Raw genomic sequence first — 23,160 nt, 5'->3', positions numbered from 1 at the left:
ATGATGGCCTCTACTTTCTTTTAGTAGAAAGACTGAGGAGTCAACCCAGGGTGCCTTGGGAAAGCACAGGCCAACTTCCTGGAGGAGGTGATATCTAAGTTGATCTCTAAATAAGGGCAGGCCCAGACAATCAGGGAAGAGTGAAGAAAAGTATTCAGATAAAGGGAGAAATGCTTCCAAGTCCTATGGGAAAAAGAGGACAGGCCAAATTCAGAGATTTGCAAGTAGCTCAGTATGACTGGGGTACGGGGGTGTGAGGGTGAGGCTGGAGAGACGAGCAGGAACCAATAAATCAGTAAGTTGATTACATACACAACCACTAGAAAGGCTTCGTGTTCCATGTTAGGGAATCTAGAGGCCCAAGGGATCCAAGCAGGCAATGCTAGGAGACTCACAGTGAACTTTGTGGTCAGGTGGCAGTGCCTCAGACTCCTGGTTGGAGTTCAAGGGAAGCATTCCAGTCCAAAGAAAGAGATGCCCAAGGTAACCAGGGCACCAGTCCTAGGCAGAACTGGGTCACTGGGAACAAGTGGGTAAAAATTATGTGGATACTGGGTATAGGGACAAGGAAGAAACTCAGAGCTCTTTTGTTTCTCTTGGACAAGCATTGGAAGTAACTTGGAGCTGAGTTTCAAAGTGTTGCATTACAGTTTCTTATTTCTCCCCTTTCTAGAGAGAAGAATTGGGTGGAGTCAGAGGGGACATCACCCATCTTTCAAGTCAGGTGAAGAGGCCCGGGCTGCAGAAAGAGGAGAGAGGCAAAGGCAGGAGCTTGGTAGGTGCCTCTCTTGCAACAGTGTGAGACAATGAATCTAGAGTTGATTAAATATGTGACTTGGAGAAAGTTTCCTAATCATCTCACTGAGCCTCCATTTCCTCACCTATAAAATGGGAACAATGATGCTTTCCTTGTTGGATTGTTGTGTGCATGCAGGCACTTCGTGGTGGTAGTTAATAAGTACAGTTGGCCCTTGAACAACATGGGTTTGAATATCGTAGATCCACTTACATGTGGATTTTTTCAATGAATATTATAAATATGTTTTCTCTTTCTTATGATTTTCTTAGTAACATTTTCTTCTCTTAGCTTACTTTATTATAAGAATACAGTATAAAGTACATAAACAAAATATGTGTTAATCAACTGTTTATATTATTGGTAGGCTATTACGAAAGTTTTGAGGGAGTTGAAAGTTATACGTGGAATTTTGTGCAGGGGGTTGGCATTCCCTAACTCTTATGTTGTTCAAGGGTCAACTGTGGTAGCTTTTATTAAGAGTGTGATTGATTCTGTGGGAGACTTGCATTAGCCATCACAGAGAATAACTAACAATTATCTTCACACTTCTTTTATTTGCATCTGTTTTGTAGTATTTTCATTCCACTTTATACTAGTAATCATGCAAATATTATAATTCCATTATTAGTGTCTATTTTATTCTAACTAGAGGCCTGATACATAAAATTTGTGCACTGGGGGGCGGAGGGGGGGGCAGCTTGGTCTGTGCCCTCTCACAGTGCGGGAGCTCTGTGATCCATCACCCCTAAGAGGTAGGCCCCACCCACCCATCTGGGGCTCCTCAATGGATTGCCCCAAAGAGGTAGGCCAGAGCTGGGGGTCCCACAGTGGGACCCCCAAGCCTGGCCGCATGGAGCGGCCACAGGGACCCCCAGGTCTTGCTGTGCAAAGCGGCCACCAGGCCCTGCCTTCGTGCCATGCACACAGCATCAAGTCCCTGTCAACTCAAATGTACCCACTGAGCACGCAGCCTCCTGGTGATGGATTGTAGGATTGTGATGGCATGAGGGCATCACAGCGTGAGGGCATGACTACCACCTAGGCTATTATTAGTATAGATTTTTCTATTTTAGTGTTCCCTATAGTGGTATTACAGCTTTGCATGGGATAGGTGCCTAGTAAAAAATTATTGAATGACTAAATAACACCTTTGTGGATAAAATATGAGCCACAGGGCCTTTCCCACAAGTTGTTTAAGTTATTAATAGTTAAGTATTTATTCCTCTATTCATTCCATATATATTTAGTGAGTACCAGTTTGTACCAGGCCACCCCACCATCACCAATTCCTAATTCTTTTACCAAAGCCATTAGAATTGGTTTTTATTTTGTTTTGCTTTTCATTCATGCTGTGATTCCATGGAGAGATCAGTTTGTCGGTCTGGTCAGTGCGAATTTGTTAGAAACAGCCACAAATGCATTTCTAATCTTGACTGCTCAAAAGGAAAGAGAAAAAAATGAAGAAGTGTCTCCCCAAGGTGTTATCACGTGATCCCCAAAGGCATGAGAAAACAGGAGTGGGGGTAACCCAAGACAAATCATAGCCAAGGAACCCCTCCCAGTGTACAGCTCATTGACTCTGTGCTCGATTATCTTTGCTTTTGATTCTTTGAATTCGCTCTGTGCAAAGTGCAGAACTTAGTCCAGGATAACTGTTTACTAAACTAACTTTCCAAAGGGTCAGTACAAGAGCAGTAGGCCCTAAAAGACACATTAAGAGATATGCATTTCATTTCATTTTAAAATGGACACTTTCTTGGGTGAGGGGGTATTTTTAAGATGTAATGAAATCTTATAAAAATATTCTCACTAGTAAGGTAAAAATTATATAGGTACATACTAATTTAATAATACATTTACTAAGTTAAAAAGTAACTTATCCAGGATGCTTTTATCTTTGATGTAGCAGGTAAGAAACAAAAAGAAATATATTTATATATTGCTAAGGTATCACTTTTATTAATTTATTTTTCCATCTTCGACAGCAGGTTAACCTCCTCAGCTGCTCAGACTCTTATATAGTTCTTTATTTGATCTGCTATCTAATCTAAATAAACAGATTAACTTGTATTTCAGAGAAGAGGAGAAGGGGAAATAGTAGAGAGGATGATTCAAAAGTAAGCTTTCAATATACAAATGGGACAGTTCCTTTATGAAACATTTCCTTTTGGAGCCTTGTTACAGGTACCTAGAGTCCAATACAATAAGTTTCTAACTGCTGTGTATGTGATCAACTCACTGCTTTGTTGTACCTTTAACAATAATTCTAGATGCCCAGCTGAACCCACTGTAGGCTGGGTTTCTAGTTAACAAACTCAATCTCTTCGTTATAGACAACTAGCAACCTAATTCTGAATGGTGTTTCTTTGAAGTCCTTATATTTTCAAGGTATCAGGTTTTATTAGTGAAAGATAAATGCCATTATATAATGGTAATTTTTTGTGAAATATGAACATTCAAGAGAAAACAGAAATGTATGAATGAATGATAGTCAAAGCCTCAAGTAGAAAAGAATTCATGAATTTAATATTTTAGATGTAGAGATAAGTAACACATGACTAGCATGTTTAAGAAAAAAGGTGGACTCTTACCCTTTGAGACAGCATGGAGGGACCAGGAAAGTATTAAGCTAAGCAAAATAGCCAGTCAGAGAAGGACAAGTATCACATGATCTCTCTCATATGTGGAATCTAATGAACAAAATAAACTGATGAACAAAATAGGTACAGAGAATAGAAGCATGGAACAGACTGAACTCATGACTCTCAGAGGGAAGATGGGGTGGGGGCGGGAAGAGATTAATCAAAGAACTTATATACATATATGTATAACCCATGGACACAGACAATGGTTTGGTGAATGGTTTGGGGAGGGAGCGGAAGCAGGGTGGAGTGGGTTAATGGGTGAAAAAAGGGGACATCTGTAATATGTTCAACAATAAAGAAAAATTAATAAAAAAGAAAAAAGGTTGATAAATCCCACCAGTCAGTGCTACAGGGGAAAAAAAGAAAAAAGTGAGAATGGAAAGAAAGAGAGAGAGAGAGAGAGAGAGAGAGAGAGAGAGAGAGAGAGAGAGAGAGAGAGAAAGGAAGGAAGAAAAGTGAAATAATTATAAAATGAACAAAATTGATTATTTGGCAAATTTTTTATCACATTCTTCATTTAAATTGCAAAACTTGCATATTTTTTCTGTCAGGAATAAAAATATCAGACCTAGTTAGCTATTGATTACCAGAAAAATCTTAATACTTCATGAGACAAGCTGAAAAAGAATGTGTTGCAATAAAAAATGTGCTTATGAAACAATAGCTCTTTCCCTCCCACCTCCTGGTCCCTGCTCCGTAAGTCACATCTGCTTTTCTTACTAAAAGCAATACGCCTGTGAAACAGAGGAGCTTATGCAGCTGAGGAGGAAAAGTGCATTCCTTTTTGTCTGGTGCAGCATCAACCAACCTGTCAGCCACATTCCAAATGCAGAATCTTTATTTTGCATGATGATTCTAGGAGGCAGAAAGCACAGCTTGGCTGACTGATCCCAGGTGGAGTTTGAAGTGCTGACAGCAAGGGAACTAATGTTTAGATTTATAAACTGAGTGAAGTTGATGTGGAAATCATTGCAAATGAATACATATAGAGCCTTGCATTATCATTTTTATCAACTCATTTTGCTCACTATAACCCTATGTAATTACTTGCGATGAATGTGAGTTCTACCTACAGCAGACATATGTACCTACAACTGCCACATATGTATGAAATATGTAGCCTCTTCAAGGGAAAGAAATACACCAATTTATTCAGCATACAGATTGCAAATACAAAAAGGCAAGCCTGCATCCTATGTAATAGGGAAGGAAGAGTCTGTGGCTTGTATAATTCATATCCTTAAATGAGTCAGAGTATTCATACCCAGGAGTGAAGGAAAAAACAACAGTATTTTATAGCTGGCATTATATAAATATTAAAATGTATATATTTTATATACTAAAAAGGAAGATAAATAAAAGCTAAGTCAAAGAAAAAATAGGTTGTTGGTACAACACTCTATCTTTCATATTGACTGGAGTATATGTAACTGAGCTATTGAAATCACATTGGCATAATTACTAAAAGTGGATACATTTGAGCAAAAATATGTATTTACTAATATCAATAGGTTTATCTATTAATGGCTATCAGTCTTACCTCTTATTTAGATCTTTTGCTTCCATAAATTTATATCTAATTTATGCTTACAAAATTTTATGAGTAGATTTTTTTTTATGCCTGGATAAAGCCACTGGTGACCAGATTTCACTAACAGCCTTTTGGTTGTGAGAACAGAATCCAGCCAGGGAGGACAACGCCACTCAGATGTCATTTGGATCTCTGCCATTCACATTGGGCCCATTTATCTTGTTTGCCCTTGGCAACTGCTGGTTTGGAATGTCATGGCCAGAGTGCATGATGGCATGTAGACTGCAGTTAGAGGCAGATGCTAAGCACCCCTAACTTTGCTGAAAAGTCTGCTTTAGGTGGTTTGAAAGCACATCCAAGGGCACATTTTTGCACTATCATCATAAAATACATGCATGTGTGAAAAATCACTTCTTCCTCCTAATGCATGGAAATATTAAACAGTAACAATAACATTTCCAATAGAACATTCCATACCTCAGCTAGAATGACATGAGGTTTTATAGGTAGATAACACTTTATATATGAAGTACATATGCATTTTCCTGGCACATTATCAAAGAATCTCAATAATTCATGAAAGGTATAAAAGAAATGTATAGCCCTTCCTACTCCCTAATTAATTAAAACCAAATGCAAGTACATGCTGTTTCTTGAGGTATCATTTGGGTTGTTTTGTGTGTGGGTTTTTTTTTAACTTTGTTTATAAGCACTATTATCCTATAGTTCAAATATAATAAATTTCATAAAAATTTGTATGTACTAAGAAACTGTAATTATCAATAATGTATTAATATAAATAACAGGAATCATTTATTTAAAAGTGAAACAATAATTAATATTCACTTTCAGGATAATGAAAATATTTTATAATTTCTCTTTAGCTAAATTAGAAGTCTTTCTTCGTTTTCAAACTTTAAAATCCTACTGGATTTCATGCTATTGTTTCAAAAGAAGATAATGTGATATCTTAAAGGTTTTTTACATTTTGAAAAACCAAGTCCAACATTTATGTTAGCCAATTAAATCTGGAACTAGACCAAAATTTGGAATGCTTTACACACACACACACACACACACACACACACACACACACAAACAAAATGATTCGATGGGTCATCACTAGGTTCTTTTGGATTCCACAGAGATGTGACTAAGACACATTAGGGAGGCAGTAGTGACATGAAGTAGATAAAAGCACTGCTAACCCGAGAGGCAAGACATCATGATGCTTCTCCAAGTTTATTTAAGAACGTGACTTTGGACAGATATTAAACTTCCAGAGTCTTGGTTGGCCTTATATAAACCTGTTAAAAGTAGAATCTTTCTTCAAAAGTTTATGCCAACATTTAAATAAAATACTATATAATTATGAAAGCATTGGTATCTTTAAACAACTTAGACTATTTCTCCATCAAGAGTCTGTGTAATAATACATCAGAAAGAATGTATGCACCCCTATGTTTATAGAGTGCTATTTATAATAGCTAAGATCTGGAAACAGCCCAAGTGTCCATTAGTAGATGAGTGGATAAAGAAGAAGTGGTACCTTTACACAATGGAATTCCATGCAGCTGTGAAAAAGAAAGATCTCTTACACTTTGAGACAGCATGGAGGGACCTGGAGAGTATTATGCTAAGCAAAATAAGCCAGTCAGAGAAAGATGAGTATGATATGATCTCACTCAAATGTGGAATCTAATGAACAAAATAAACTGATAAACAAAATTGATCCAGAGACACAGAAGCATGGAACAGACTGAGGAATCTCAGAGGGAAGATGGGAGGGGGAAGCAGAAAGAGATTAACCAAAAAATTTATGTGCATATATGCATAACCCATGGACACAAACAATAGTGTGGTGAAGGCCTGAGGGGGATGGATGGAAAGGAAGGAGACATCTGTAATACTTTCTTTTTAAAAAAATATTTTTATTGATTTCAGAGAGGAAGGAGAGGGAGAGAAAAATAGAAACATCAATGATGAGAGAGAATCATTGATTAGCTGCTTCCTGCACGCCATGGGTACTGGGGATCGAGCCCGCAATCCTGGCATGTGCCCTGACCAGGAATCAAACTATGACCTCTTGGTTCATAGATCTACGCTCAACTGCTGAGCCACACCAGCCAGGCTGTAATACTTTCAATAGTAAAGATAAATTTTAGAAAGAGAGTCTGCGTAATAAACAAATGGTGATCTATTATTTCACATCATTAAATATAGGCTGTGCATAAGTTAAGAATTTATACAAATATACACTATAAAATTGTGAGTATACCGTTTCTTCTATAAGTGGAGAAAAAGAACTTAAATTAGTAGATTTAAACTTTAAAATTTAGATTATAGGCCTAAATTTTTAAATTACACATCACTACTTCAAATTAGCTCTTGCCTTTTATCTTTGCACAAAACATTTTTGTATGCATATATATGTATTCATATATGTGTGAATATATATGTGTATATAATTTTATTTTAAATAAAGAAAAATATTAATCAAGGCTATTGAGATATAATTCTCCATTGAGACATAAATCACATTTACAAAATAGCTTTTAGAAATCTATGGAGTTCACGTGCACTATTTTGGAATATACCATGTTTAAATTTCTCCAGAAAATTTTGCCCAGAATCCAACAGATATGAATATTTGCTATATATTTTATTCTGAGCCAAAAGTAAACACCAAGTTTTTTACCTGCTTTGTGTTTGGTCATGTAGATACTGTGAAACTTGATTGTTCTATTTTACAAATAGCAATAAACATGAACATATTCCTGAGAGATATTACATTGCTAACTTTACAGTCAAAATCTCTTTGTGAGTTGACCAAGTAGATTACAAAATAGTAAATCCTGGGCCTCTGGATTAACCACCTATGTAGATAGCACATCCGCGGGAGCCAGGGTGTTCCAGTGCTGCTGCTGAGGGGCGAGAGGTGGGAGGAAGCAGAGATTACGACTGTAAAACGCTTGTAAAACACGGTTCCTGCCTCCAAGGGCTTGCAATCAGGTTGGGTGAATGAAACAGATGAGTATGATGAGCTGTGTCAGCAGAAGCAGGCAGCATATGCCAGGGACGCTCAGCAGGAGAAATGATTTGCTTGTGCAGAGAACAGGACCCACTTTGCTGAGGAGACGGTGTTAGAGGCACGTTCTGGTGGAGGGAAGGGTTCAGAATGAAAGAGCTGAGGACTGTGCGGTGGGTGGAGAGGAGCATGAACAGGAAAGGAATATGAGAAAAAGGAGAAGCAAGTTGTTCACAGACAGACAGACATTGGCTTCTAGTATTATCTCCATTGTGAAACATGTTGGCGGTTTCCTTTTTCCTGGTTGTACCAGTCTAACAGCCCTGTTTCTCTTCTTCTAGTACCAGAGTAGAACCTACTCTGTGCTTGGTTACAGGGCAATAGATGAATACTCAAGCCAGAAGCCAGAATGTCTCCTTAACACGTTCCTCATCTTTGATCAATCACCCGCATATGATCAATCACCATGTCCTGCTGATTTCAGCTTCTATAACTTTCTCAAATTTACCCGGTTTTCTTCATTACCCTCATTCACCACCCAGGCCAAGTCCCTTCCTCTCTCAGCGTAATATAACTCTTCAGAGGCCTCCCCACTCCTAACAATTGCACCCCTTTAATTTAGTCTCCATAGAGCTACCAGATAATAGATTTAAAACATTAATTTGATCAAGTCATTCTGCTGATCTTGGTGGTGGTGGTGGGGGGGGGCTGGGGGGAAGCCAAAATATTTCATTTGTTTTTTAAATTCTACCTGGTCTAACTCCTGCCTACCTTTTTAGGCTACCTTCTCAAAATCCTCTCACCCCTCACTCCCACAGCTCTTAGGGCTTTGGGTAATTTCCTCAGCTGAGAATGTTCCTTCTACCTTGGGCCTCTCTAACCTGGACCCCCAGCCTGCATCCTGCAGGTCTCATCTGAGTGTCCTTTCTCTCAGGAAGGCTTCCTTGGCCTCCACTCCCTGTACCGATAGATTTGGGTGGCCCCCATCACACTGTCTAAAATAACATAGCACTGCTTCCTTTCTCGTGAAGCTAATCACAGTTAGTTATTACCTAGATCAGTGATGGCGAACCTATGACACGCGTGTCAGAGGTGACACGCAAACTCATTTTTTTGGTTGATTTTTCTTTGTTAAATGGCATTTAAATATATAAAATAAATATCAAAAATATCAGTCTTTGTTTTACTATGGTTGCAAATATCAAAAAATTTCTATAATTTCTATATGTGACACGGCACCAGTGTTAAGTTAGGGTTTTTCAAAATGCTGACACGCCGAGCTCAAAAGGTTCGCCATCACTGGCCTAGATCTTGCCTGTTTTGTTCGTTGCTATGTCCCCAGTAGTTACTGCAGTGTCCATTCCATATTGAGCACTTAATTAATATAAATTGATTAAATGAATGAAAAACCTAATTGAAATACTGATGCTTTAAACTCATGGCTAGAGTATTTGCAGGTTGCATTAAATATGCTTGTATATTTCTTAATTGCTACTTTTTACAGAAATTAATTATTCAATATAAATACTAAAGTGGTGCTTAATGGTTGGAATTAATTTCTAAATAAACTAGAAACATTCAGTTAAAAAGCTTTGGGATTGTTGGGAGTTGGAAGTAGAGGATGGGAATTACCTTCACTTGGGCTTGAAGATCAACTGGAAATGTACAATATAGGGAAGCAGAGCTCTTCTCTGGGGAAAATATTCAAATACTAGGATAGAAAAGGCATTTCTTTGGAGTAAAAGGAGGCACCATAGTTTATAAAAGGTAAATTAGAGAGACTGTTAACAAAAAAACTAGGGAAACAGATTAGAAATGGTGCATGTGTGATCAGGATTAGAAGTCAGTTTCCACTTGTTTTTTCTTTAAAAAAAAATTGATAATTGACACTAACTTGGCCTATAAGCCAGCATTTCTTCTCCCACCTGCATCTTAGAAAAACTTTTCCACAGTGCACCAGAAGGCAAGCACAGACTGTTCACAACATCCATGTTCAGAGTAACAAAACAAAACAAAAAATACTGAAAACAACCTGAATTTTCAACAGGAGAATGGATAAACTTATTGTGGTATATTCAAACAATGGAATATCACACATCTGTAAAATGAATGGAACTATAGCTACTGTTGTCAAATAGGGTTAATTTCAGAAACATAATGAGTGAGAAAAGCAAGTTTCAGGAATATATGTGACACAGTAACATTTTAAATATTCAAATCAAAAGAAAAATAATGCATTGTTTATATATGTATACATATGCAGGAGAAAAGGAAGAGTCTGATTTTTAAAATTAGGTTAGTATACTCTGCCATAAAAAGGAAGAAAATTTTACCCTTTGTGACAGCATGGATGGACCTGGAGAACATTATGCTAAGTGAAATAAACCAGCCAGGGAAAGAGAAGTGCTGTATGATTTCACGCATATGTGGCATTTAATGAACAAACTGAACTACCAAGCAAAATAGAGACAGATTCATAGATAGGAAGCAGGCAGACAGCTCTGGTGGTGGTGGTGGTGGTGGTGGTGGTGGTGGTGGTGGTGGGTGTTGATGGGGGTGGAGGAAATGAGCAAAAAAGAAAAAAAGAGAACTCATGGTCATGGACAACAGTGTGGTGACGGGGTGGGGTATGTGCCCAGACAAGGAATTGACCCTGCGACCTTTGAGTGTACAGGATGCTGGTCCAGCCAGAACCTAACTAGTATTTTTTAACGGTGGTATACTATGTGTAACATAAAATTTACCACTTTAACTACTGAGTGCTGTTACCATTATTCATTTTGGAACTTTTTTCATATTCCCAGACTGAACCTCTGTACCCATTAAGCAGTGATTCCCCATTTCCTCCTCCTCCCAGCACCTGGCATCACCATTCTACTCTCTACCTCTATGAGTCTGACTATTCTAGATACCTCATAAATAAAATTATACAATATTTGTCCTTTTGTGACTGGCTTAATGTCCTCAAGATTCATCCATGTTGCAGCATGTGTCAGAATTCCTTCATTTTTAAGACTGAATAATATTCTATTGTATGTATATGCCGCATTTTGTTTATCCATTCACCCACTGATGGACACTTGGGTTGCCTAAACCTTTTGGCTATTGTGAATAATGCTGCTATGAACATGGATGTATATTAGGGTAAATGTCTGAGTCCCTGCTTTCAACTATTTTGGGTATATACCTAAAAGTGGAATTGATGGATGCTATGGTAATTCTATTTTTAATTTTTTGTGGAGCGATCATACTGTTTTTCATAGTGGCTTTTTTTTTTTACACTCCCACCAATATTGTACATGGGCTCCAATTTCTCCAGTCCTTGCTAATTAGCACTTGCCATTTTCTGGTATGTTTTTAGTAGTCACTCTAATTAGTCATCCTAATGAGTGTGAAGATCACTAACTAGTATTTTGTAGCGTTTCCCTATCAGAACTGTCTCCCTTCCTGTAAGCCACATCAATCATGCATGTATGCTTCAGTTAACCCCCATCCCTGTCTTTTCATCTTGATTAATCATTAGCCCTTCACAGGATAACACATGAGCTACCTACTGGAACAAGTCATAGCCTTCTCAACGAAAACATCACATTAAAACTTTAATATGAGCTGTCATTAAACTCAACACAGAAGTAGGTAAAGTGAGACAGTTTAGAAACCACACATATTTTTTAAAAAAGAAACTGTTGATTAGAAGATGCATATACTTTAGGTGATGTTCAGGGTGTATTAGAGTCTAATGATTATGTTTATCAAGTCAGTTAAGATTTTATTATCTTTCCCAAGTAAAATAGCTACAAACATTGAATGAATTACTGTATATTGGCAATTTTTTTTTTTTGCCGGTTATCATGCACTTTTCTCAATTCTCCCTGAAAACCAGCATATTACAAAATCATACACAGAGATGAGCAAGAAGCTTGTCCTCCAGTGCTTTCTATCATAAACAATAATAATAATCATTATCACCCAGAGCCATGCAGCTGGTTCTTTCTGGAGAAATACTTAGGATGCTAGCACTTAAAGCTTCAAATTAATAACACCACAGAAGGGAAGAGTAGAATAATGTCAGAGACATTAACCAGCAACACTGCAATAAGGGGTTTATAGCATTATAGTCACCTGTCTGGCATTTATGAGATGTGGGATATTCTTTAACTGCTCTGTTGAAATGTTTTTGATGATCATGGCATTTAATTAGATGGACTTTTATTGCTTGCTCAGAGTATGTGCTCCTTACCATGAATGTAATAACTGATAAGTTGAAAGAATTAATTTTGTAGCATAGATTATTAACTCATTACACCATATGTTAATGTAATGGAGGCTTTGTCAGATCCCAAGTTTTGTCATTTATCTGCAAAATCTCACTCTGGGCAAGTGTTGGGTTGGATTCCATCAAGAATAAATGTGATGACTTCATACTCCCATGTGCTGACATATTTAAAGAAAGTAAGCTCTTTAACTGAATATGGCTAGCTCCCTGTACTTATGCTTTGGTAGGCCCAACAAGTGTTTAAAAACATAGAACAGGGCTTTCTACACAAGGCGACACCATGAAGGAATGAGTCTGAGAGGACTGCCATCACTGTGATAATTGTATAGCAGCAGTTCCATTCAAATAGAAAAAATAGTTCTCATTAAGTACATCATTAGGTGTTCTTTTTTTTTTTTTAATATATTTTATTGGTTTTTTACAGAGAGGAAGGGAGAGGGATAGAGAGTTAGAAACATCGATGAGAGAGAAACATCAATCAGCTGCCTCCTGCACATCTCCTACTGGGGATGTGCTCGCAACCCAGGTACATGCCCTTGACCGGAATCGAACCTGGGACCTTTCAGTCCGCAGGCCGACGCTCTATCCACTGAGCCAAACCGGTTTCGGCCATTAGGTGTTCTTGATGGAGTAAAAGTAGCTACTTGGGTTCCACAGTATGAAGGTATAAAAAATTAAAAGCCATGGAATTTGTCTGTTAAGTGGCCCCTAATACATACCCCTGAATTACTAGGCATTTCAGCCTCAGGAAACCAACCTTGGTTCACCTTAAAGCCTTGAAACTGACAGGCTCCATCAGATATTATATTCCCTGACTGTACTTCTGTGATACTGATTGACAGCCTCTACCCTCTTGCTCCTCAGCTCCAGCGGCCTGGCTGGCTGTTTTGTCAGCTGCTCCCTGCCTGGGCCTGGCGGCCAGCCTGTCAGGACTGGAGGCTTCACACCACAGGAGCCCGCCCCGCCTTGCTCAGGCTGCCACTCTGCCTCCAGGCCTGGGGAGACCTTTCCAATCTGCAAATAACACTGGAGAATTCAAACTAATCCATTCAGCGTTCCCTGAGGCAAAGGGAAGAAAACGTTTCTTAAAAAGAAAAGGATTAAGAGGGGAAGTGAGCAAAGGCTTGCCTGGTGTCTCCACTGAGGGAATCAGAAGGAGCACAGTCAATTGAATAAATGGCTCACCTAATGGTGAGGGAAGGCAGGGCAGGGGAAAAGCTCAGTGTTGTGGCTTTTGGCTCTTGTAAAGTCACTTATAGAATCATATAATAGAAACAAGTTCCAAAGAGTCAAAAAGTGAGAACATTCTCTTTACTCCTTCACATCCTATTGCTTATAAGTTTCTCTTTTTTCTTTTGAAAGTGCACTTTTCCATGTTAGACACAATCCTTCACTCTGTGTGTGGACACACACACACACACACACACACACACACACACACACACAGAGAGAGAGATGTATCTCATTGTTTACCCATTTTGAGATTGAAAAAGTTAAGGTAAAAGGTTAAAACAAGATTGGGAGCTGGGAGGACATATATGATTTTGATAAAGATCAAGTACTGTTAGATCCATCATGAAAGAGCTCTGTATATCCAAACTGGGACTTCATTTACCAAAATGTTGTTGAAAAAAATATTAGCGACTATTTTGGCATTCTTTGTGTTTGCCGTTTTTGATATTTACCTGGGTTTTGTTAAAAGTTCTTTAGGTTATTTTATCTGGACTTCCCAAGCCCGCCCTCCTCCTTATGAATGATACCTGCTTGGAAATTAGGTGTCCCAGTGCAATTGCTTGCTAATTGTAATTTAATTTGAATCTCCCTTAAGAAAGCATTTTCTTTAGGAGGGAGGAAATCTTCAAGAAAAAAATACTGTCAGATCTCGATTTGTATAAGTAACCCCTTGCTCTTGGCGGGTCATTAGATCGCATGAGTTTGTAATGCAATCAGAGTCAGCATTCTGCTCTTAAGGGTTGCTCAGTAATTTGCTTGTTAATATATTAGCACACAGCATTGATCAAATGACTAATCCAATCACATGCTTGCTATTGATCTCTTATTGATTAACCAATCTGGTGATCACTTTTGTTGGGTTCAGTCAATAGCAGATGCCAAGTAGCCTTTCACACACCTAATTAGCTTAGGAAATAAACCAAACATTTTGCTTGGCCCTGGAGGAAAAGATCAATGGAAAGCTTTGGTGCTGCATTCAGATGATTTTTTTTCATCAACTTTTCTTTCTCTCTTCTGCAGCCACTCAAGTTCACATTAACACTCTCCCTCCGGTTTGAAGACATCTGAAAAGCAGCTGCCATGTCTGAGACCCTGAAGCAGCTGTAAGCCATAAATCACAAGGGTGAGGGATTCTGGGTTGCACATTGGCATGTGGTCTGTCAGTCTAGAAAAATAGAGACATAAAAGAGCCAAAGGTCAGGGGTATGTAGAGTTTAGAAGCCTGAACTTGTGCTATATTTCATGCAGAGAAACCTTGGCATTGGTGGTTCTTTCCAAATGCTCTTCAACTTTACCTTGCTGATATGGCACTTGATTAGGCACTTGATTATGGCACTTGATTAGGTCTTGACTCATCTGAATGAACTGACTCTGGCTTTCTGCTATCCACCTACTACTATTAATTTGGTCATGCACCTACGTGCCATCATCCAGAAGACCAGTCCCTCCAAAGGATATTAGGCTAAAAACAACTTTACATTTGCATCAAAAAGTCTGACCCCTCTGAAACAATTTATGCTACCTTGAACATTAGAGTCTAACCCTTCTGAAAGCAGTATTTGAGATGCTTTGGCTGAGTCTTGTCACATAACTTTAAAGAAGTATCTACTCTCATGGATCCAACCCTATTCCCACTCTTCCTACTCCCCAGGCTGGACCTCATCATAGAGACATTTATCCAGGGGCCTGATTTGTATAAGTAACCCCTTGAGTAATAACAAACCTGTTTGTTGATTCAGAACAGGAAAGTGAGTAGAATAATTTTCCTGGAAACTACTGACAGCTACACAGTTATTTCCCAGAGCAATATATGGTAATGACTTTCAGTGATGGGAAGTTCCAAGTTCCAAAGCACAGCACAAGCTGATGGAATGTGACCAATATCTCTTGGCAAAGTGAAATTTAGAACTGAAGCATGACCCTAAAATCAATCCCAGAATGTTCCTTCCTAAATTGCCATTTTTAGAACAGAGAATTTGCCAAATGTCTTTCAATTTAAAAACAAAAGCAAATTTTTAGAAACCACAGTTGACTTATATGCTCATTGTAAATTTTCCTGAGGATTTAGGAGAAAAATAGATTTAATGCCAAAAAGTAGTCAATCAATCAGTCAATGAATCAAAGAAACCCACATATGTTAGGGCAGACTAGCCATTCTTGTTCTTATTTATCAGGGCATATGGACACAAATAGTCAATCTTTCCTTAAGAATTATCTAGACAATCTCACCAACTTTCCACCTTACCTTGAAGATAAGACATATAATGAAATAAAAATGATTATTTAAAAGTTTACCTGTTTTAAATATCCTTCTCCACAGGCTTTTTTAAAGGGTAGTTTTATTTGGGCTACTTGGCTTTTTTGGTTGTTTCCAAATATTAAGCAAAATATTAAACAAAAATAAGTTATCAAAACCAATGGTAGACACCATCAGATAGAATGAGTACTTCACATTTAAAAGTAAATAGATTTATTTTTTCATAGAACCAATTTGTTTATTTGTAAATCAATCTGAGATATAGTAAAAAGTTAAACTTGTCCAACATGGCATGTCTTAACAGAGCTGAAATAAGACACAGATTTCTAATTCTGGGAGAAATTGAGAGCAAGACCATCTCCTTCCCAGAAATGATTGTAAAACTGATCTGAAGCAAAATTGAACTATGTGATTTAGCTGGTGGGCCTCTTACACTCTTTTTTCTGGGCTCTTTTACCATTATTAGTTTTCACACCAGGTTTTCACTGTTCTTCACAAGGAACCAGGTGAATAGACAGTATTGCTTAAGCCTTAGAGCAGTGGTTCTCAACCTTCTGGCCCTTTAAATACAGTTCCTCATGTTGTGACCCAACCATAAAATAATTTTTGTTGCTACTTCATAACTGTAATGTTCCTTCTGTTATGAATCGTAATGTAAATATCTGATATGCAGGATGGTCTTAGGCGACCCCTGTGAAAGGGTCATTCGACCGCCAAAGGGGTCGCGACCCACAGATTGAGAACTGCTGCTCTAGAGACAGGCTACCTGGGTTCAAATCCCCACTGTCATTTACCGTGACCTTGGGTTTATTTAACCTCTCTTACTTTAGTTCATCACCTGTAGAAAGGGATAGTAATAGAATCGACTACATAAGGTTTTTGTGAAGGGTCAGTGTATGTAAAGAACCTTATGGTAAGGTCTGGCACGTGGTTAGCATTCTATAAATGCTAGCTATTCTGGCCATTATCAACTGCCTAAAAATGACCCTTTCCTAATATCTCTTTAGCCCCTCAAAGTTGATCATCCTCACCTAGTACCACAAACTGTGTTTCAAATGATCTGACAGTTTATCTCAGAGACTCCACCTAAAGTAGTCAGCCACAGAAGAGCCTAATTTATACCTTTGCGGTAAGGAAGAGGCGACCTATAACAACTCAATGTGTCCTCCCAGCGTTATTTGCATTTAAGAATAAACTACTCAGAGGCAATAGTGAAGTCCCTTTTCATTCCCAAATTTAACATTTATAGAGCCAACTATTCAGTGCCTGCTCTCAAATCTGACCATTGTCAAGCCTCAAATTTGACATGAGAGCACTGGGGGACCTGGTGTGAGAGAGCTAGTAAGTGAACTCAGCAGACTGGATGGCCTCCCTCATCTGAATGCTGTACTCCCATGAAAGATGGCCAGCCACTGGAAATGCTGCTGGGAGGGAAGAAAAACTATTCAATGTAAGAAGTGACAGATTTTCACCCCTCCAAAACGAGTCCATGGGAAGATGCTGTACTTTGCTCAGACGGGGCAATCACATAAAAAAGATCATCTCATGAGCTTGCCAGTGTTGAGCTTGCCACTCATTACATGAGCCAGGATGGTTTTGTACCAAGTTTCTTCCACATTGAAATAAAAATGGACATAAGCAAGGCAGATATAATTATCAGTCTTATTAGCTTTCTAATTTTAATCAACGTAACTAAAGGGGATGAGTGATTCATATCCTTCTGTGGGGGTCTGTGGAAATAGGACAGAGCACTACCTCTGTGAGCATTGCACAACTACAACATGCCTGAAAGTCCAGTTTCTGGAGTTTTCCCCCCTGTGCTCTAAATGTAGGCTTCTGTCATTTCACGCTTTGGTTTTCCCATTTTTTCATTCACTTCACTGGTGAATTCAAGCTAGAAAAAAAAAAGCACACTATTTTTTTTACAACTATTTACAACATTTAATCACCTGTCACTAGCCATAAGTAAATTTATAAGGTATTTCATCTTGTAAGATAATGACAGCCTGCCTACCACTGGAAATTGCATATTTGGTAAATTACATATTATTTCCTTCACATCTACATAATATTCCCATAGGCCACAAGCTTCTAGAATATCAGAACTGCTAGTTATGTATAAAAATTTCAGTAAAATTTACTGAATCTATCAGAGCTAGTAGCATGTGGAAATCTGTTTCTCCGATTTGTAAAGTCAAATATATTGTGGATTCTCAACTGTTTTATTGAACATAAAATACATCTACAGTGTTTTAGTTGTCATTTCCAAATCAGAGTTAGAATTTTGGGGGGAATTTTACTACTAAAGAATTTTGAATTAATTTTGTTAGATACAAATTTAGGCAGTCACCTAAATATACTGAGAAATCAATAGACTTGAGTAGAGTATACATTTTTTAAAATATGGATAAATATTTGTAACCCCAAAGCCAAAAATTATCATACTTAGTGTATTTCTCTTACAATAACATAATTTGCAGATGTGAAGCATGTATATTTAGCTTATTAAGGCTAATTGTGGCATTGAACAAAATCATGATTAGAAAAGTTTACACAATACACATAAACACCAGTTATCAAATAACTTTAATCATTAAAAAATTGAGTGTGAATGTCTTTCTTCATAAATGTAAATGAAAAGTAAATGATGTGATATATATATATTAAAAACTACAGAATGCTTTAATACCTGGTTTGATTTTGGGAAGAGGGTTTATTTTTGTTTTATTATTAATGAAATTGCTTTGGAGGTTAAAGGATGAAAGAGTATTTTAAACTATTAATTAAAATATGAAGAATAAACATTAAAATACTTCAAAAGTTAAATATAAAACATGTGTATTCATTTTAGTAAAGCCAAAGTTGTAAGCAATATACCATTTTGTATTTAATAAGATTAAAGCAAATACATTTAAAGCAATAAAAACTGGCTTTTAAGTGAGCAAAACCATAAACTTAAGCAGTCAACTCCTTGATCAAATTGCAGACTTATTCCACTCAATGAAATTCAAATATACTTCCTAAATGAGTTCATTACAGTGAATGGTTCATGAATTGTAACCTGTTTTAGTGCATTATTTAAAATAGCTAACATATGCTACAGTACGCTAACAAGGAGCTAACCAGTACATTCTGGGATCCTGCTGTGGTGTGGTACTTTAAATATCTGCTCAATTTTTAAGGAAGGTTTTTGAAATCAGGCTGGAAACATACTTCTGTCCATCTACAGTGTTCGCTCTTAAAGAGCACACATTTTACGGAAGAGGGAGGTGACACACAACATCAGGTTTGCCAGACCAAAAGTTCATAAAAGTGACACATGATCTGGTGGCCCTCTCTGGAAAAGTGATTTGGCTGTGAGGTCAGAGTGTTTATGGTAGGGGCCCTGGAAGCTGACCTTTGTACATCGACCTTCCACCATGGAGAGGATGGCCAAAGAAAGGGACCAGCGAGTGAACAAATAAGCCTTTTCAGACTTCCCTTTGTCATGCCCATCTAGGGCGGGGAAGAGAGGAAAGACAGACAGAACGAAGAACTGGCAGATTGTTGAATTAGGTACAAACTTCAGTCATGAGCCACTTCACTGTAGAAACCATTAAAGTAACAATGCAGATTATTAAAGATATTTGTGAATCCAAAATAAGACTTTGAAATTCACATTCTTGAGTCAGCCAACGAATCTGTCTTGTGTTTACACATGTATTCATCAAACCTAACCAAGTTATTTTTACTCTCCATAAACCATTGCATCTGTTAAATTACACAAAACATTTTATGTACCCCCAAATCCAGAGCCAGCTGGCTACAGTCATTTTTCCTGCACTACAACCAAACTCTCTTGTCCAAAGTGAAAGGCAAATGGCAAGAAAACAATTTGATTTATGTGGTATTTACCCAAAGAAAGCAATTTTCAAAGTATGTGTTGAGGTCAGCAAACACTGAAAGTTAGAGAAGGCATATTAATGATAGCCTAGACTTACTCAGCACTCGTCCTCGGCCAGACATTGCGCTAGGGATTAAAGTGAATTGACTTATTTCATCTTCACAACATCGCTTCGAGGTAGTTATTATTATTTTTACAGATGATAAAACTGAGGCTCAGAGAAAAGAAAGAACTTTCCCAAGATAAAATAGTACCTAAAGAAGCTGGAATTTGAATCCAAGTAAGAAAGGAATTGGAGAGGATGAGTGGCGGTCCACCGGCTGCCACTTTGCACAGTTCTCTCCGGGAACTGCATTTAGAAAATGAATTCAGACCCTTGAGTGCACCTTAGCCATCCACAATTGTGTTACATTCCATATGCTATGTTTACAAATCATTATTTAAAAGACTGTTTCAAGACTTAACCAAAAAGACTTTCACATTAACTCTAAATTAATCAGAATATTGGCTTAATCAGAAGGTCCTTTCCTCAACCATTTCCTCAATCTTTCCTCAAAGATTTTGTTGCATGGAATACTATGCTGCTGTAAAAAAGAAGGAACTCTTACCATTTGCAACAGCATGGATGGAACTGGAGAGCATTATGCTAAGTGAAATAAGCCAGTCAATGAAAGAAAAATACCACATGATCTCACTCATTTATGGATAATAAAGACCATTATAAAGTGATGAACAAAAATAGATACAGAGGCAGAGCAGCATCAAACAGACTGTCAAACTACAGCAGGAAGGCCGGGGAGGGGGGGTAAGAGATCAAACAAAGGACTTGTATGGATGCATATAAGCATAACCAATGGACACAAGACACTGGAGGGTAGGGGAGGCTGGGGAAGTTCAAGGGGGAAAATAAAAAGGTGACAAATGTAAAAAAAAGATTTTGTTGCTTAGGACATCAATAGAACAATAGGGAAAAAGGAATACGTTCAAAGTGGTAAGTGAAAAGTTTCAGCAGATGAAGTATAATTACCTTAGCTAAAATTTAACTGCCACATAGCATTCCCCTGCATAAAATAGGACAGAATGCTTTGCAAATACAAGTGTTGATGACTACGGGTGGAAGAAAGTACTGCTGGCATCCTTCAGCGCTGTGTAGAGCCATTGGTTCTACACCAGCTTTAGAAAGAGGGGACCACTGAGACAGCCCCTTATCATATCTTCTGTTACATAGAAGTCATTATTTATGAAATCAGATGCAGTTCATTGAAATCAGGGCACAACACAGTTTGTCCTTTCTGAGACAAAAGAACAAGGGTGTTTATAAATCAAGGGATGGGAATAAGAGGGGGGAATGAGAAAACAAGAATGGGATCACAGTAGTATAGATTTTCATTATTTTAAGTAAAATTTCTACATCTTTAACCACAGCTATTGCAGTCTGTAAAAGACAAAAAGTGTTGGAAAGTTGATCCTTGTTCACTAATGAAATGCAGCCACAGTCAAAGCAGGGTGTTTGCAGGCATGGAAATGGGGCTTGGCCGGGAGAGCCCAGTGCAGTTCTGAAATCCTTCTCACACTGCTACCCTGGTCGAGCAAGCCCCTCTGGGGCTGTCAGCATGGTTTGGCTGACTAACATAGGGCAGATTTCATGCTGGCTTGAAGCTAATACCTCTCTGTTTCTATTGCAATTTTTTTTTTATATTTACAAAAAGACTTGTACAAAAGACCCAGAATAAGATTTCAACGTTTTTTTGGGGTGGATGAGGGTTTGGCAACAAGTTGTCAGAGGAATATAAAACCAAAAAACATAAGACTTGGCCTCATTCAGAGTAATTTCAGAAGAAAACAAGCCCTTTCAGAAATGTATGCTCTTAATGGCGCTGGTTGTGGTACTGGCAAGGTGGATTTGCAGCATGCACAGGAGCCAGACAAACCTGAGTTCATGACACATTTCTGCTACTTCTTAGTTGTATAACATGGAGAAGCCACTTGATAGCTGTATTCCTTAGTTTCCCCACTTTACAATGGACATGAGACTACTTACCTCATAGAAAAGGGACAACTAAGTGAGACAAATTAAAGAAGGCACTTTCTGCAGTAGGTGTTCAATAAATGCCAAATATTGTGCTGTAATTTTTTATAAGATTTGCCATTTGGGCCCTGGTCAGGTGGCTCAGTTGGTTGGAGCATCGTCCTGTACACCAAAAGGTGGTGTACATACCAGGTTTTGGGATGTCTCTCTCCCTCTTTCCCTCTAAAAGAATCATTAAAAATCATATCCTCGGGTGAAGACAAAAAAAGAAAAACAAACAAAAACTATTTGCAATTTGATAGAACTCCACTAAGATTCCAAAAATTCCTCTCTCTCCCACCCCTCTCTCTTTCCTCTCTGTCTCTCTTATCTACTCCAGCTCTACTTTTTGCCACCATATTTAGGATTTAACGACACTGATTCCAAAATTCTTCAAAAAAGGTTGTGTAAGTGATTCTTGGAAGCTAAAATGGCAATCTCATCAGAACTGACCTATTCTCCAGGAAAATACAGACTAATAGATAAGAGATTTGAGGAAAACATGCAATAGAATTTGAATTCTTAGTGTATCAAGCCTTCCAAATGTTTTCATATGATATGTTCATAATGACTTGGAAAAAAGTAAAGACAAATTTAAGCAAGTTAGGGTAATGCTTACTATGTGCCACTTGCAAAAAATCTTTTTGTTTTGAGATAATTAAAACAATCCCATGAAAAGATCTTGGGATTTTACATTAAGTTATTGCTTACTAGAGGCCCAGTGCACGAAATTCATACAGGGGGCTCGGCCCTCGCAGCCCTGGCTTTGTCTGGAAGGTCATCGGGACAGTTGTTCTGCTGTTTGGCCTAATTAGCATATTAGCTCTTTATTATATAGGATTAATTTGCAAGATAAAAGGGAGAGGGGAGAAAAATATCATTTTCTATCGTGTGAAAATGAATATGAATCAAAGAGCTGAAATCTTTAGTTTAGGAAATGTACTTGACTTCAAAATGAGTTGTGTGAGTCACTCATATGCCCGCATTTGTTTCATGAAATGTTATATGCTACATTAAACATTGCTTTCCACCAATACTTTATGCCAACATCTAAGAAAAGCTGAGGATTAATAGCAGAGAGAAACGGCTCTCTGTTTGGCTGAATAAACATTGCACAAACACTAAAGTCTGTGTGGAATCATTAGTTTTTTCATCATACTATTTCTAGAATTGAAATATCACAAATCCCTCTTCAGCTTAGCTCTTTTATGCAACAAAAGCATTACCCAGAGCAGCTAAGATGTATGCTTCAGGATTCTGACATCTCTGGAATGTCAAACAGGTTCAGTAGACACCAAATACAGATTCTCTCTTTCATGTGGAAAGGTTAAGTAAGAAAAGACTTTATGTGAGGGAACTGCCCCATAATTCACGGTTATTTTAATTTAATCTGAGTGTGTTGCAATTTACATATAGACTGGAATGCAGTCTCAGAGGGAG

The 23,160-nt window shown here is 37.9% G+C and overlaps 1 long non-coding RNA gene across 1 annotated transcript in view; it reads left to right on the top strand.

Moving 5' to 3' along the window:
- The first annotated feature begins 671 nt into the window (after window positions 1-671).
- Window positions 672-23,160, top strand: part of LOC118659988 — a 46,918-nt gene continuing 24,429 nt past the window's right edge. Inside the window, exons 1-2 of the long non-coding RNA XR_004968774.1 lie at window positions 672-775; window positions 14,533-14,615. This is a non-coding gene — a long non-coding RNA (uncharacterized LOC118659988). The remainder of the gene's footprint in view (window positions 776-14,532; window positions 14,616-23,160) is intronic.

The sequence above is a fragment of the Myotis myotis genome, unplaced genomic scaffold (genome assembly GCF_014108235.1).
Source record: "Myotis myotis isolate mMyoMyo1 unplaced genomic scaffold, mMyoMyo1.p scaffold_m19_p_7, whole genome shotgun sequence".
Lineage (NCBI taxonomy): Eukaryota > Metazoa > Chordata > Mammalia > Chiroptera > Vespertilionidae > Myotis > Myotis myotis.
The sequence above is the reverse complement of the archived record's forward strand: the minus strand, read 5'-3'. Positions and strand labels throughout refer to the sequence as shown.